Source organism: Pongo abelii, chromosome 15 (genome assembly GCF_028885655.2).
Source record: "Pongo abelii isolate AG06213 chromosome 15, NHGRI_mPonAbe1-v2.0_pri, whole genome shotgun sequence".
NCBI classification, from domain to species: Eukaryota; Metazoa; Chordata; class Mammalia; order Primates; family Hominidae; genus Pongo; species Pongo abelii.
Window position 1 is genome coordinate 65,109,681 of NC_072000.2, and position 17,412 is coordinate 65,127,092.

Consider the following 17,412-nt stretch of genomic DNA (forward strand, 5'->3'; position numbering starts at 1 on the left):
GGAGGCTGAGGCAGGAGAATCACTTCAACCCAGGCGGTGGAGGTTGCAGTGAGCTGAGATCGTGCCACTGCACTCCAGCCTGGGCGACAGAGCAAGACTCCATCTCAAAAAAAAAAAAAAAAAAAAAAAAAAAAAAAAAAAGAAGAAATAAGGCATCAAGCCATGAAAAGTCATGGAGGAATCTTAAAGGCTATTATCAAGTGAAAGAAACCATATGATCCAGCAATTCCTCTTCTGGGTTTATACCCAAAGGAAATGAAATTGGTACCTTGTAGAGATACCTGTGCTCCCATGTTCATTGTAGCATTATTCACGATAGCCAAGTTAGAGAAACGACCTAAGTGTGAGTAAGTGGGTGGATAAAAAATTGTGATATGTACGTACAATGCAATATTGTTCAGACCTCAGGAGATCCTGCCCTTTTCAACAACATGAATAGACATGGAGAGCGTTATGCTAAATGAAATGAGCCAGACACAGAAGGAAAAATACTGCATGATCTCCCATTCATGTGGAATCTAAAAAAGTCAAATACATATGAACAGAGTAGAACAGTGGTTATGTGGGGGATGGGAAGATGTTCATCAAAGGGTATAAAGTTGCAGTTATGTAGAATGAATAAGTCTACAGAGCTAATGTACAGCATGATGACTATATTTAATATTGTTTACTGAAAATTTGCCAAGAGAGTACATTTCAGGTGCTTTTACCACAAGGAAGGAAGAAAGGGAGGAGGAAGGGCGAGAGGGAAGGAAGGGAGAGAGGAAAGAAAAGATAACTATGTGAGAGGGTAGATATGTTAATTTGCTTGACTCTAGTAATCATTTCTCTATGTATATCAAAACATCATGTTGTACACCTTAAATGTATATAGTAAAAAAATCTGAAAAGGCTACATACTGTATGATTCCAAGTATGTGACATTCTGGAAAAGGCAAAACTATGCAGAAAATAAAAAAGATCAGTGGTTGCCACAGTTTAGCAGAGGGAGCGTGAATAGGCAGAGCACCCTCACCTTTAGGACAGTGAAATGAATCTGTATGATATTATAATAGTGGACACGTCTCATTATATATTTGTCAAAACCCATAGAATGTACAGCACCAAAAGTGAAACCCATAGAATGTACAGCACCAAAAGTGAACCCTATAATGTAAATTATGGACTTTGTGTGATAATGACATGGGTTAGGGTAGGTACATTGATTGTAACAAATGTACCACTCTGGTGCAGGATGTTGATTGTAGGGGAAGCTGTGCATGTGTTGGGGGCAGGAGGTATATGGGAACTCTGTACTTTCTGTTCAACTTTGTTGTGAACCTAAAACTGCTCCTAAAATTATTAAAGAAAACACAAATAAGGAAAGAAACAAACTCAGAGGAAAAGAGGAAACACAATACAAGACCAGATGAAAACTTAAAAAGCTACATTTAATAACTTTAGAGAACTAAAAGAAGATACTGCATTCTTGAAACAAACATAAGGAATTATAAAAGGGTATATTCAGAAAACCAAAAGTCCTAGAAGTCAAAATTAGTTCAATTGTTGGGTTGGGAGAGTTACAGAAGTTTCCTGGGGGTGGAAAAAAAGAGAAAGCTTGAAAATGGGAGAGAAAAGATAAGAAAATTAGAAGATCAGTCCAGGAAGTCCAACATGCAAATAATAGAAATTCTGCAAAAAGAAAAAAGTAAAAGGGATGGTAGAAAATTATTAACAAAATAATACAAAAAAATTGATGTAACTGAAGGAAATTAGTTTCAAGATTAAAAGTTTTCCTCCTAGTGTCCAGTATAATACTTGTAAGATAATTGTTACCTAAGACATACTGTGAATGATCAGAAATCCAGTTATATAGATAATATTCTAAAAGCTTACAGAGAGAAGGAACAGACAACACAAAAAAATTTCATGCAAAGAATCAAGAACCACAGTAGTGAAAGTCTTCCTAGGAGCAATACTGTAAACTAGATGACTATAAAACAATGCCTTCAAAATTCTTGGGGGGAAATGATTTTAATATAGAATTCTATAACTAGCCAAACTATTGCTTAAGTGTGAAGTTTGAACAATGACATTTTCATATATGCAAGGTCTCAAAAATTTTTATTCACCCTTACTTAGTGAACAATAGAGTATACCCTTTACCAAAGTTAGAGTAACAAAGAAACAAGGAATCAGGCACAGGAAAGAAGTGGAGGGAATTCCCAGGACATAACTAAGCAGCAGATCTAAGCACCATCTACAGATTGGAGTTGTGAGGTTTTTTGTGTTTTTGGGAGGGGGTGTTGAGATGGGATCTCGTTCTGCTGCCCAGGCTGGAGTGCAGTGGTGTAATCTTGGCTCACTGCAACCTCCACCTCCCAGGCTCAAGTGATCCTCCTGCCTCAGCCTCCTAAGAAGCTTCCCACCTCAGCCTCCTGAGTAGCTGGGACTGCAGGTGTGTACCACCACACCTGGCTAATTTTTGTACTTTTTGTAGAGATGGGGTTTCACCATGTTGGTCAGGCTGATCTGAAACTCCTAAGCTCCAGCGATCTGCCCACCTCAGCCTCCCAAAGTACTGGGATTATAGGTGTGAGCCACTGCCTGGCTGGAGTTGTTCTTTTCACAAAGGCACAGTCCTCGCTCCAGGTCATGCTTGGCCTCAGGATTGTGTTCAGGATGGAAACTCTTTTCTTATTCCTCTGAGTAAAGGGATTGTGTTTCTCATTTGTCGGTCTAACTCTTAATTTGTATTAACAGTGCTTGAGTAGATCAGCAGTCAGGCCGGGCTGTTAAAAAAGGCTAAGAATAAAATAGGGATTGAACCAAGGTAGTAATAAGGTGAATAAAAGAAAGAAACAGGTTAACAAATGGTGGGGTGCAGCAGAGTTCCAGTTGAGAGGAGCTGATACCTGAGTAAATGTGGTCAATAAAGGAGAAGGAGATGTCTAGTGTGTCTCCCAGGTTTCTGGCTTGAGCCACTGGATTAATAATAGTGTCATCAATGAAGATAGGAACACAGTAGGAGGAGGTTGTTCAAAATAAAAATGAGTTCAGTATATGTAGGTGGACAAGGCTTAGAACTGAAGCACAGGAAAGAAATTCACTCATTCAATACTCTTGTCTACTAATAATAAAGAGATAAATAAGAGCCAGTTACTTCCCTGAAAAAGCTCATAGTCTAATAGGGGAAACAAATACATGGGCAAATAATTTATAATGTAGTATGATAAATTTAACAGTTTAAATATGTATAAGGTATAGTGATATCTTAGAAGAGAGAGTAACTTTGATATGGACAGGAGGCAGGGAAATACTGGGTAGAAGAGGGTGGTTCCCCAGCAAAGGCCCCCACCCCCCAAGCCTGGAAACCCATGGCCCTAATTGGGAACAGGCATTTCTGTTTTCATGTCCAAATGTTGCCTTTTGCCTGCCATCCCCCCATCCTGTACCCATATAAACCCCAAATTCCAGGTCCGCAGGCAAATGAGCAAACAGGAGCAGAAGAGGAGCACAGTAGAGGAGAGAAGAGAAGGAGTGTTTGAACGTCAAGGAGAGGTGGGCTGGGGACAGCTGGAGAGGAGATTGGCCATGGGACAGCCGAACTCCAGGGGAAGATCATCTTCCCACTCCATCCCCTTTCCAGCTCCCCATCCATCTCACTGAGAGCCACCTCCATCACCTAATACAATTCCCACATTCACCATCCTTCAAGTCCGTCTGTGACCTGATTCTTCCTGGACACAGGAAAAGAAACCGGGTGCGAAGAGGGCGCTGGGCTGGTTTATACTTAAGCAGTCTGTGGATGGCAGAGCTAAAAGAGCACTGTAGCACGCCCACTGGGGCTTCAGGAGTTGCAGGCATGTATTCCTAGATGCTGCTGTGGGGCTGGAGCCCAAAAGCGCTCTCCCCACCCCCTACACCTGCCGGTCTGCAAGCTCCCCCTCCTGTAAGGGGTTTGAGAGTGCAGCAACCGAATGGAACAGACAAGCCACAGCCCTGTCGCAGGCCCTGCCCTTCGTCGGGGATCAGGGGACTCTCCCGTTTCAACTTGCCCTTAGTTGGAGGGTGAGGGTCAGTAAATGTTCATGGACAACTAAGCTGAAAAGGAATTTGACTAGCAGACAAGTTAAGAGAGAATATTCCAGCATGTGCAAGGATACAAAGTCATATACTACATATTGTATTCAAAGTACCAAAAATAGTTTACTGTTATTAGTAGTACATAAAGTACAAAGGAGAAAATTAAACTAGAGAGTTAGACAAGTCTCAGATCCCAAGGAATTTGTAGTTTTTGCTGAAGCAGTGAGAAGCCACTGAGGTTGTTGAAAAAGAGTCAAAGTAGATACTGGAATCCACTGTTGGTTGCTTCCAAAGAGAATTTTGGTCCTTCCTAGTGCCCAGAACATAATCTCTTTCTCTGGCAAAGAGAACATAGTCTTCTGTCTTCCTTTTCCTGAAGAAGGTTACAATTATTTTATGAAGATTGTAATTTCTAGTAATGATAATGGAATAAAGAAGGAGTGAAATGGCCTTTGTGTGCTCGTCGTTTTTTTTCTTTTTTAAGGCAAAAAGGTTTTAAAACCCTCTGGAGCACTGATTCTCAATACCTTCTTTTTATAACATTTTCTAAATGCTCCCTTTACTATATGAAATGAAATTCCCATAGGTATTATACCCTACTGCAGTGAGCTGAGTAATGCTTCCCGAAAAGGTAGCCACATCCTAGTCCCTGAAACCTGTAATTGTTACCTTATATGGCAAAAAAGAACTTTGCAGATGTGACTGAGTTAAGATGTTGAGATGGAAAGATTATCCTGGTGGACTCAATTCAGTCACATGTGTCATGGAGGGAATATCATAGAGGAGATGCAGGCAACATGACCTCTGAGGCAGAGATTGGAACGACATGACCACAAATCAAGGCATGCCAGCAGCTACGAGAGACTGCAAGAGGTAAGAAATGGATTCTTTCTAGAGCCTTTAGAAGAGTGGCCCTGCAGACACCTTGATTTAGACATCGTGAAACTGGTTTTGGATTTCTGGACTTTAGAACTGAGAAAGAATAAATTTCTGTTGTTTTAAGCCATGAAGTTTGTGATACTTTCTTACAGCAGCCTTAAGAAACTAATATACTACTTACATAATATAATGCCATAACAATGAAATAAAGAAGACACAAAAAGTAAATGTTAGTGATGTGACTTTCCATTTAGGAAACGATTTTTTGCAAAGTTCCAAACAAAACAAATTATAGTCTTTTCTGCATTTACATGGTAATTGTATTTCTGGAAAATTTAATATATATTCAAACCATTAACCATTGTTTGTAGCATCTGCCATGTGCTTGACACACAGAGAGTATTTAATAAAAGCTGGATACATGGGTGATGAATAGATGGATGTATTAAAACTACAAAGAGATTACATAAGTTCCAAAATAAACATGCAAGGCAAAAATTATGTGTAGTCAAACGTATCTTTAAAAATTCTTGGGCAGGCCTGGTGGCTCACGCCTATAATCCCAGCACTTTGGGAGGAGAAGGCAGGTGGATCACGAGGTCAGGAGTTCGTGACCAGTAGCCTGCCCAACATGGCAAAACCCATCTCTACTAAAACTACAAAAAATTAGCCGGGCGTGATGGCGGGCACCTGTAATCCCAACTACTCGGGAGCCTGAGTCAGGAGAATCACTTGAACCCGGGATGCAGAGGTTGCAGTGAGCCAAGATTGCCGCCACTGCACTCCAGCCTGGGCGACAAGAGCAAAACTCCATTTCCAAGGGAAAAAAAAATTCTTTACATAGCTTATCAAATATAGTGTTCGATATCTACATGACACACTGGACACTGACACATACCATTTCTCAATAAAGAGCTGCCAGCCATCTCCCCCCATCCCCTCAGCATCGTTTGGGTATCCTGTGAAGGACATGAGTTGTTTTAGGGATGTAATGAATTCCATTCAGCACTATGAGATACTCTCACTGTGACAATCACAGAAGAACTAAAACTGACTGAAAGGCAATAGATATGTTTCCCATTTCAAAGCTCACTGTGGACATTTTCTTATGGTTTGGAATGGTAGTGAGCTGTCCAAACTATATTTTGATCTGTTTTTCTTCTTTTGATCAGGGATCATAGTTCAGTAAACCCACAGTTAAACTAAGTGGGCTGATTGTATGGGTCTATCTAAAGTGAATTAGTGTACTTGTCTCATCCTTCTTATTAATGAGTGGTTCTAAACTGGACTTGGTTTTTCTCCCATGGGGCATTTGGCAATGTCTGGAGGCATTTCTGATTGTCACAGCTGGGGATTGGGGAGGGCAGGGTGAGGCAAGGGGCTATTGGCAGCTAGTGGGTAAAGGCCAGGAATGCTGCTAAACATTCTGCAATACATAGGACAGCCCCCAACAACAAATAATGATCTGGGCCCAAAAGTACTGGCAAGGTTGAGAAACCCTGGCAACATTATGTGTGTGCTCCCCTTGTGTAGTGATTCCTTTGTAGTGTTTGCCTTGACATTAGATTAAGTGTTCCCTTAAGCAGAAGCTGAATTTTTTGTTATTGAGTTGCAGTGAAGGATGGGTGTGAATCTCTGCAGGGTTAAACATTTTTACGTTAACCTTTATTCCTTTTTATTTTTATCAAAAGTAATATATGGTCACGTGTGTGTGTGCGTGTGTGCACACACTTATGCAGAACTTAGAACAGTTCCCCACCCATTCTTCCCTAGTTTTATCCCATTTCCCAGAGTTAGCAACATGTAAAGAGTTTTGTTTTTAAATTTTTTGGCGATTGCCTCTGTAAGTCTAAATAATAGCTTGTGGTTATTTATTGATTTAAGAGATTATCTATTGACTCTTCACTGCAGAAGGTTAGCAAAAGCTCAACTACACTAATCCTTCCCCTTTTCCCTTCTAATATTCATTAGTTTATATTCGATTGTCCTTTCATTGATTATTTTGTAACTCTAAATTAAATACATTTAAACATTTAATTTTGTTCCGTCAACTTCAGTCAATATCTTTTTATCTTCTGCCTTTATTATACTAGCGCTTCTGTTCTTTCTTTCACCTTCCTTGTTCCTATTTCCTATAGTCTGTCTGCTGTACCTTTACATTGTCAGATTGACAATATTTACTTTCTGTTTTATAATTATATTTGTTTGTTTTTATCCATAGGTTGAGGCCAAAAGTTGAAAACTATTACCATTTATAGGATATAACTGTAAATATCGTTCACTGAAGAGCTAAGTAGTGTACTGAGATCCCAGAATCATCTCTATATATGCAATATCACATCCTCTGTGCCATGAGAAAGAATGTTCCTAGTATTCTAGCATTCTGTTTTCTGTGTTGGGTGTTTTAAAATCATGCCACATTCGGTTGGCACATTGGCATCTAAACACATACTAAGAAAGATCAGAAGTGTCAATGAAATTGCATAGTGAATATTCAAAAAATGAATGACCTGCATGGGCAAATAATACAAAAAAAAAGATCAGAGGAAAATGATAGAAAACACAAGAAAGACAAGAATTTCAAAATAATAAGGGTACATTCCCAATGGCTAGCTTTCTGAGAGTTGAACTGTATTTGAATAACTCATGTCCCTCAACCCAGATCCAAAGATAATATTGCTGCTGCTGAAACTTGGGCTCTGTACTATGACCAGAGTTTATTAATTGTCCTATTTCATTGAGGAAAAAATGCAAAGCAGACAGAACACTGGAATAACTAGCTGGAAATATTCCACTATTTCATGGGAAGCAGGTTTCTAAACGATTCCTGTGGAGGCCAAACTCTTGCTCTCGCCAAAATATTATAGCATTAAAGTGTGCCTTGATGGTACATTAAGGAAGAAATTTTCCCCGAATTTACTTGATTAAGATTTATAGCCTTTCTGCTCCCACAAAACATAGCATTGATTTCTTTAATATCAAAAAAAGTTTCCAAAAATAAACTGCTAATGATTGCTTTCAGTCATTTGTTTACTTAAGGTCAGTCATGCCAAGTACTGTTTGTATCAGTTCTTGTAAAAGACTCAATTAATTTTGTAATTGTCATAATTACTGTTATTCCTGTTCTGTAGGAATATGCTATTAATGTAACTGGACATCACCACATCTTATTTTTGTATCTCTCAAAACATCTTTCATAAAACTTTGATGGTAGGAAAGAGCTGAAAAAAAATTTCCTGTTAGTAGACCAAGGAATACTTCAATTACTAAACACCAGAGAAAATTAAAATCACAGCTTAAATAAAACCTACCAGATATTTGGTATAGAAAATGAAACGGTACAAAAATATGGTTTTTAAAAATAAAGTTCTACCACTTGTATTACATTCATTATAGACTATTAGAAACCCTTTTCTGCAAAAAAGAAGAAAGGAAAAGAAAAAAGTTTGTGACCATTTGTAATTCATTTTAGTCTTTTTATGTATTTTTTTCACCTAAAATAATATTGGCATTTTAATATTTTAAATATAGTTTTAAATGGCTACATATTATTCTGTCAAAAATACCTACCATAATTTATGTAACCAGTTTCTCATTGTTGAGCATTTAGGTTAGTTTTGTTTTTCCAGTTGAAACAATACCCCCTGAGTATCTTTGCATATAATGATTTCTCTTGATTTTAGTTTTACTTAAGACAAGCTCTTAGGGGTTGAATGTTTAAATATTTTAAAGGTTCAATGTTCAAATTGCTTTTCAACAGTCAATACGAGTTTACACTGTTTTCAGCATTTTAAGAAATTGCCCAAATGACAGAGCAGAATTTTAAAAGTATTTCCCTAGTGTTGATCTGGTTTATATGCTGAGATGCTGCAGATTTTTTGTTGTTAAAAAGTGAGTATGTGGAGATCAAACATTTGGCTGACTGTGTACACATTTTATTTAGTAAAGCTTCAATGTTAAGCAAGAAGCAATTACTCATATTCATGTCTCAGGCATGGAAAAGTGCTTCTAATTTTTGCAACATAAAAGAAGTCTGATGGCAGTGACAGAACTGAATGACTAGCTAGATATGCTGACCGGAAAGCTAGAATTAGGATTTGACCATTGTAGTCAGTCTCCATTTAAGAGCCTAATGGTTTTTTCTTCTCAATTTGGAAGTTTGCTGCATTTAGAGATATTTTTATAAAACTAAAAAAAATAGACCCAGAGAGCAAGTTTGTGATTACTAAAATGTATACCATTATTGTCAGAGTTGCAGTTCAAACTGTCTTCATTAAGCTGTTAGTTTGATTACATTTTCTCAAACAGTAACTGTTGTGTTTTAATTTTTTAAATTAAAAATAAGTGTTTTAAATTTTAGGTAATTGAAAGACCAATTCTTTTTGGAATCTTTCAGTATTATGGTTTTGGTTCACAGTAAAGGTATTTGCTTGCTACGTTTACTAAATATACTATCTATACTTCATTTTGTTGCATAAAAATAAGACAAACTCCAGTTAGCCTTTTTGATGGGTATTACCTTGACAACTTGCGCACTGACAGAGAAACTGACGAAAAATAGGTCATTTGAAAAGCAGGTGTTTGATATATCCCCATATGTAACACTGAAAAGCCTTCTTGCTCTAGATTTTTGGAAGGAAAGCTTTCTTAAGAAAGAACGCACCAGATGCAGTGGCTCACACCAGTAATCCCAGCACTTTGTGAGGCCGAGGTAGGAGGATGGCTTGAGTCCAGGAGTCTGAGATCAACCTGGGCAACATAGTGAAACTCTGCCTATACAAAAAAGTAAAAAATGAAAAGTTAGCCTGGGCCTGGTGTATTTGCATGTGCCTGTGGTGCCATCAACTCCAGGGGCTGAGGCAGGAGGATTGCTTGAGCCCGGTAGTTCAAGGCTGCAGTGAGCTATGATTGTGCCAGTGCACTCCAGCTTGGGTTACAGAGCAAGACCCTGTCTCAAAAAAATAAGAATGTACATATTTAACTGTAATATGAAACGGATGCTGAAAATGAACACCGATATTTCTTTAATCTCATGCCTCAGAGTGACATATCAGAGATGCTCTGGAGACTTGGTTCATATAACATAATATGGAACAAAATTACCTTCTCAATGCCAGATTAGAAGATAATATGTACATAATTTTCAGGTTTAAAATATATATACCAAGGCTTTGGGATGTTAAATATAAGGAATGTTGCCCATGTATAACATTATCAATTAAGCTTAAGAATATTAAAGATTTGTTGATTAAAATAATTACTAATTTTTGTGATAGCTTTTACTTTAGAATATGTGATTTGAAAAAAAAGAATGTTGACATTTCACATGGGAGGAAAAAATTCTAGTTCTTAGTTTTGTAACTCAATTTTATGTTCTAAAATATGTCTCAAATCCACCCCTGTAAAATTATTAGTCTTTTATTATTAAAGCATAAAGTTTGCTACTCATAAATCAAATTGTATATCTCAAATTCAAAGCTAGATTGCCCTTGTGCATTGTTTAGCGGTATGCGAATACATTTTAGAAAAGGGCTGTATCATTCATGAAGTTTCCAAATTCGTTGATCAACTCTGATAATAAAGTTAAAATTTTTCTTCTTAGTTAGTAAATCTCATTCTTTTTTCAGCATTCCACTGATTTCTTTCTAACTTTGTAATAATGATAGGTAAAGACTGTTTCTGGCTTAAACAATGCTTATTTTTACATACATGGAGGTCTTTGATTATGAAAGTACTGAGGAGTTTTTTTGTTTATGCAGTGGCAGTTGAAAGAAAACCCATGTATATCTTGAGAAGATTTATTGGAACTAGCTTTGAGAAATGATGAGCCATGTCTTTAACTCAATAAAAGATATGTATTGCTGTACCAAGCCTTGGTATCTGCTATTCTCTTTAGTGTAAGCACTTTTCAAACTACAGGATTATACAAATAGTAGCATCACTAGTTAAAACATAAAGCTATATGATCTAAAGACACAGTTTTGGTTATTTTATGAGCCATTTAATTTTCATCTTTTCTGTGACCACATTTATTAAACATGTGACATGAAAATGGAATACTCTTTTATGATGAAAAAAGAAAGTATGTGCCCAGCTAATTATGGGATAAGAGTATTATTTTTTGTGAACACATTATCATTCTAGGCACCTGGAGAAGTGAATATCTCTGAAAGTATCATACATTTATACTTTAACTTTATTTACATATCCAGTTTTTAGAAACCATTGCCAATGAAACATTTGGACAATGTGGTATGCAAGTACTGTATAGTAAGAAGCAGGGATGTTCTTGAGTAATTGTTCCATTTGAATTAATCCAGCATGGGTAGTTGTTAGACAACCATGAAATGTGCTAAGCTTTACGTATTCTAAGAGGACTCTATTCTTACAGACCATAAGTGTTCAAAAGTTTTCCAAAAAAAAAAAAAGGTTACTTCTGCTTTAAATTTAGTCTGCCCATTCAATAGCTACAATAAGGCAGGTGGATTAAACTGCTAGGAGTTTGCAATGTTAGTACTGAGAGCGTTTAAGCAATTTAAAATCTTTCAGAATGCCTAAGATCACAGATTTACCCCTGATGAGCTTACACAGATTAACTTAAAATACATACAGAGGGATGTCAGATAGCTAGACGGTCATAAATTAGTGACCAAAATTACATTAATCTGCATGTTGACATTGGTTACCTTATATTGATTAGAAACTTTTGCTTAGTAAAAAGGGGAAATAACTTTCTTTTTTTAAATTATACTTTAAGTTTTAGGGTACATGTACACAACGTGCAGGTTTGTTACATATGGATACATGTGCCATGTTGGTGTGCTGCACCCATTAACTCGTCATTTAGCATTCGGTATATCTCCTAATGCTATCTCTCCCCCCATCCCCCACCCCCACCCCACAACAGGCCCCAGTGTGTGATGTTCCCCTTCCTGTGTCCATGTGTTCTCATTGTTCAATTCCCACCTATGAGTGAGAACATGTGGTGTTTGGTTTTTTGTCCTTGCGATAGTTTGCTGAGAATGATGGTTTCCAGCTTCATCCATGTCCCTACAAAGGACATGAACTCATCATTTTTTATGGCTGCATAGTATTCCATGGTGTATATGTGCCACATTTTCTTAATCCAGTATATCACTGATGGATATTTGGGTTGGTTCCAAGTCTTTGCTATTGTGAATAGTGCCCCAATAAACATACGTGTGCATGTGTCTTTATAGCAGCATGATTTACAGTCCTTTGGGCATATACCCAGTAATGGGATGGCTGGGTCAAATGGTATTTCTAGTTCTAGATCCCTGAGGAATCGCCACACTGACTTCCACAATGGTTGAACTAGTTTACCGTCCCACCAACTGTGTAATAGTGTTCCTATTTCTCCACATCCTCTCCAGCACCTGTTGTTTCCTGACTTTTTAATGATCGCCATTCTAACTGGTGTGAGACGGTATCTCATTGTGGTTTTGATTTGCATTTCTCTGATGGCCAGTGATGATGAGCATTTTTTCATGTGTCTGTTGGCTGCATAAATGTCTTCTTTTGAGAAGTGTCTGTTCATATCCTTTGCCCACTTTTTGATGGGGTTGTTTTTTTTTTCTTGTAAATTTGTTGGAGTTCATTGTAGATTCTGGATATTAGCCCTTTGTCAGATGAGTAGGTTGCAAAAATTTTCTCCCATTCTGTACGTTGCCTGTTCACTCTGATGGTGGTTTCTTTTGCTGTGCAGAAGCTCTTTAGTTTAATTAGATCCCATTTGTCAATTTTGGCTTTTGTTGCCATTGCTTTTGGTGTTTTAGACATGAAGTCCTTAACGGTCCATGCCTATGTCCTGAATGGTATTGCCTAGGTTTTCTTCTATGGTTTTTATGGTTTTAGGTCTACCATTTAAGTCTTTAATCCATCTTGAATTAATTTTTGTGTAAGGTGTAAGGAAGGGATCCTGGTTCACCTTTCTACATATGGCTAGCCGGTTTTCCCAGCACCATTTATTAAATAGGGAATCCTTTCTCCATTTCTTGTTTTTGTCAGGTTTGTCAAAGATCAGATAGTTGTAGATATGCGGCATTATTTCTGAGGGCTCAGTTCTGTTCCATTGGTCTATATCTCTGTTTTTGTACCAGTACTATGCTGTTTTGGTTACTGTCGCCTCGTAGTATAGTTTGAAGTCAGGTAGCGTGGTGCCTCCAGCTTTGTTCTTTTGGCTTAGGATTGACTTAGCAATGCGGGCTCTTTTTCAGTTCCATATGAACTTTAAAGTAGTTTTTTCCAATTCTGTGAAGAAAGTCATTGGTAGCCTGATGGGGATGGCATTGAATCTATAAATTCCCTTGGGCAGTGTGGCCATTTTCAGGATATTGATTCTTCCTACCCATGAGCATGGAATGTTCTTCCATTTGTTTGTATCCTCTTTTATTTCATTGAGCAGTGGTTTGTAGTTCTTGAAGAGGGCCTTCACATCCCTTGTAAGTTGGATTCCTAGGTATCTTATTCTCTTTGAAGCAATTGTGAATGGGAATTCACTCATGATTTGGTGCTCTGTTTGTCTGTTATTGGTGTATAAGAATGCTTGTGATTTTTGTACATTGATTTTGTATCCTGAGACTTTGCTGAAGTTGCCTATCAGCATAAGGAGATACTGGGCTGAGACAATGGGGTTTTCTAGATATACAATCATGTCATCTGCAAACAGGGACAATTTGATTTCCTCTTTTCCTAATTGAATACCCTTTATTTCCTTCTCCTGCCCGATTTCCCTGGCCAGAACTTCCAATAGGAGTGGTGAGAGAGGGCATCCCTGTCTTGTGCCAGTTTTCAAAGGGAATGCTTCCAGTTTTTGCCCATTCAGTATGATATTGGCTGTGGGTTTGTCATAGATAGCTCTTATTATTTTGAGATACATCCCATCAATACCTAATTTATTGAGAGTTTTTAGCATGAATGGGCTGTTGAATTTTGTCAAAGGCCTTTTCTGCATCTGTTGAGATAATCATGTGGTTTTTGTCTTTGGTTCTGTTTATATGCTGGATTACATTTACTGATTTGCATATGCTGAACCAACCTTGCATCCCAGTGATGAAGCCCACTTGATCATGGTGGATAAGCTTTTTGATGTTCTGCTGGATTTGGTTTGCCAGTATTTTATTGAGGATTTTTGCATCGATGTTCATCAGGGATATTGGTCTAAAATTCTCTTTTTTCGTTGTGTCTCTGCCAGGCTTCGGTATCAGGATGATGCTGGCCTCATACAATGAGTTAGGGAGGATTCCCTCTTTTTCTATTGATTGGAATAGTTTCAGAAGGAATGGTACCAGCTCCTCCTAGTACCTCTGGTAAAATTCGGCTGCGAATCCATCTGGTCCTGGACTTTTTTTGGTTGGTAAGCTCTTAATTATTGCCTCAATTTCAGAACCTGTTATTGGTCTATTCAGAGATTCAACTTCTTCCTGGTTTAGTCTTGGGAGGGTGTATGTGTCAAGGAATTTATCCATTTCTTCTAGATTTTCTAGTTTATTTGCATAGAGGTGTTTATAGTATTCTCTGATGGTAGTTTGTATTTCTGTGGAATTGGTGGTGATATCCCCTTTATCATTTTTCATTGCATCTATTTGATTCTTCTCTCTTTTCTTCTTTATTAGTCTTGCTAGCGGTCTATCAATTTTGTTGATCCTTTCAAAAAACCAGCTCCTGGATTTATTGATTTGTTGAAGGGTTTTTTGTGTCTTTATTTCCTTCAGTTCTACTCTGATCTTAGTTATTTCTTGCCTTCTGCTAGCTTTTGAATGTGTTTGCTCTTGCTTCTCTAGTTCTTTTAATTGTGATGTTAGGGTGTCAATTTTAGATCTTTCCTGCTTTCTCTTGTGGGCATTTAGTGCTATAAAGTTCCCTCTACACACTGCTTTGAATGTGTCCCAGAGATTCTGGTATGTTGTGTCTTTGTTCTCGTTGGGTTGAAAGAACATCTTTATTTCTGCCTTCATTTCATTATTTACCCAGTAGTCATTCAGGAGCAGGTTGTTCAGTTTCCATGTAGTTGAGTGGTTTTGAGTGAGTTGCTTAATCCTGGGTTGTAGTTTGATTGCACTGTGGTCTGAGAGACAGTTTGTTATAATTTCTGCTCTTTTACATTTGCTGAGGAGAGCTTTACTTCCAACTATGTGGTCAGTTTTGTAATAGGTGTGATGTGGTGCTGAAAAGAATGTGTATTCTGTTGATTTGGGTTGGAGAGTTCTGTAGATGTCTGTTAGGTCCATTTGGTGCAGAGCTGCGTTCAATTCCTGGATAGCCTTGTTAACTTTCTGTCTCGTGGATCTGTCTAATGTTGACAGTGGGGTGTTTAAGTCTCCCATTATTATTGTGTGGGAGTCTAAGTCTCTTTGTAGGTCTCTAAGGACTTGCTTTATGAATCTGGGTGCCTCTGTGTTGGGTGCATATATATTTAGGGTAGTTAGCTCTTCTTGTTGAATTGATCCCTTTACCATTATGTAATGGCCTTCTTTGTCTCTTTTGATCTTTGTTGGTTTAAAGTCTGTTTTATCGGAGACTAGGATTCCAACCCCTGCCTTTTTTTGTTTTCCATTTGCTTGGTAGCTCTTCCTCCATCCCTTTATTTTGAGCCTATGTGTGTCTCTGCACATGAGATGGGTCTCCTGAATACAGCACACTGATGGGTCTTAACTCTATCCAATTTGCCAGTCTGTGTCTTTTAATTGGAGCATTTAGCCCATTTACATTTAAGGTTAATATTGTTATGTGTGAATTTGATCCTGTCATTATGATGTTAGCTGGTTATTTTGCTCGTTAGTTGATGCAGTTTCTTCCTAGCCTTGATGGTCTTTACAATTTGGCATGTTTTTGCAGTGGCTGGTACCGGTTGTTCCTTTCCATGTTTAGTGCTTCCTTCAGGAGCTCTTGTAGGGCGGGCCTGGTGGTGACAAAATCTCTCAGCATTTGCTTATCTGTAAAGGATTTTATTTCTCCTTCACTTATGAAGCTTAGTTTGGCTGGATATGAAATTCTGGGTTGAAAATGCTTTTCTTTAAGAATGTTGAATATTGGCCCCCACTCTCTTCTGGCTTGTAGAGTTTCTGCCAAGAGATCAGCTGTTAGTCTGATGGGCTTCCCTTTGTGGGTAACCCGACTTTCTCTGTGGCTGCTCTTAACATTTTTTCCTTCATTTCAACTTTGGTGAATCTGACAATTATAAGTTTTGGAGTTGTTCTTCTCGAGGAGTATGTTTGTGGCGTTCTCTGTATTTCCTGAATTTGAATGTTGGCCTGCCTTGCTAGATTGGGGAAGTTCTCCTGGATAATATCCTGCAGAGTGTTTTCCAACTTAGTTCCATTCTCCTTATCACTTTCAGGTACACCAATGAGACGTAGATTTGGTCTTTTCACATAGTCCCATATTTCTTGGAGGCTTTGTTCATTTCTTTCTATTCTTTTTTCTCTAAACTTCTCTTCTCACTTCATTTCATTCATTTGATCTTCCAGCACTGATAGCCTTTCTTCCAGTTGATTGAATCGGCTACTGAGGCTTGAGCATTCATCACGTAGTTCTCATGCCTTGGTTTTCAGCTCCATCAGGTCCTTTAGGGACTTCTCTGCATTGGTTATTCTAGTTAGCCATTCGTCTGATTTTTTTTCAAGGTTTTTAACTTCTTTGCCATGGGTTCGAACTTCCTCCTTTAGCTTGGAGTAGTTTGATCGTCTGAAGCCTTCTTCTCTCAACTTGTCAAAGTCATTCTCCATCCAGCTTTGTTCCATTGATGGTGAGGAGCTGCGTTCCTTTGGAGGAGGAGAGGCGCTCTGATTTTTAGAGTTCCCAGTTTTTCTGCTCTGTTTTTTCCCCAGATTTGTGATTTTATCTACCTTTGGTCTTTGATGATGGTGACATACAGGTGGGGTTTTGGTGTGGATGTCCTTTCTGTTTGTTAATTTTCCTTCTAACAGTTAGGACCCTCAGCTGCAGGTCTGTTGGAGTTTGCTAGAGGTCCACTCCAGACCCTGTTTGGGTATCAGCAGCAGAGGCTGCAGAACAGCAGATATTGGTGAACAGCAGTTGTTGTTGCCTGATCGTTCCTCTGGAAGTTTTGTCTCAGAGGAGTACCCGGCCGTGTGAGGTGTCTGTCCGCCCCACGGGGGGGTGCCTCCCAGTTAGGCTACTCGGGGGTCAGGGACCCACTTGAGGAGGCAGTCTGTCCGTTCTCAGATCTCCAGCTGCGTGCTGGGAGAACCACTACTCTTTTCAAAGCTGTCAGACAGGGACATTTAAGTCTGCACAGGTTTCTGCTGCCTTTTGTTTGGCTATGCCCTGCCCCTAGAGGTGGAGTCTACAGAGGCACGCAGGCCTCCTTGAGCTGCGGTGGGCTCCACCCAGTTTGAGCTTCCAGGCCGCTTTGTTTACCTACTCAAGCCTCAGCAATGGCAGTGCCCATCCCCCAGCCTGGCTGCCACCTTGCAGTTTGATCTC

General features: G+C 38.6%; 1 protein-coding gene across 4 annotated transcripts in view; it reads left to right on the forward strand.

The window, feature by feature from the left end:
• SLC38A6 (solute carrier family 38 member 6) overlaps nt 1–17,412 on the forward strand; it is a 96,513-nt gene that overhangs the window by 13,794 nt on the left and 65,307 nt on the right. The gene's annotated exons all lie outside the window — the stretch shown is intronic.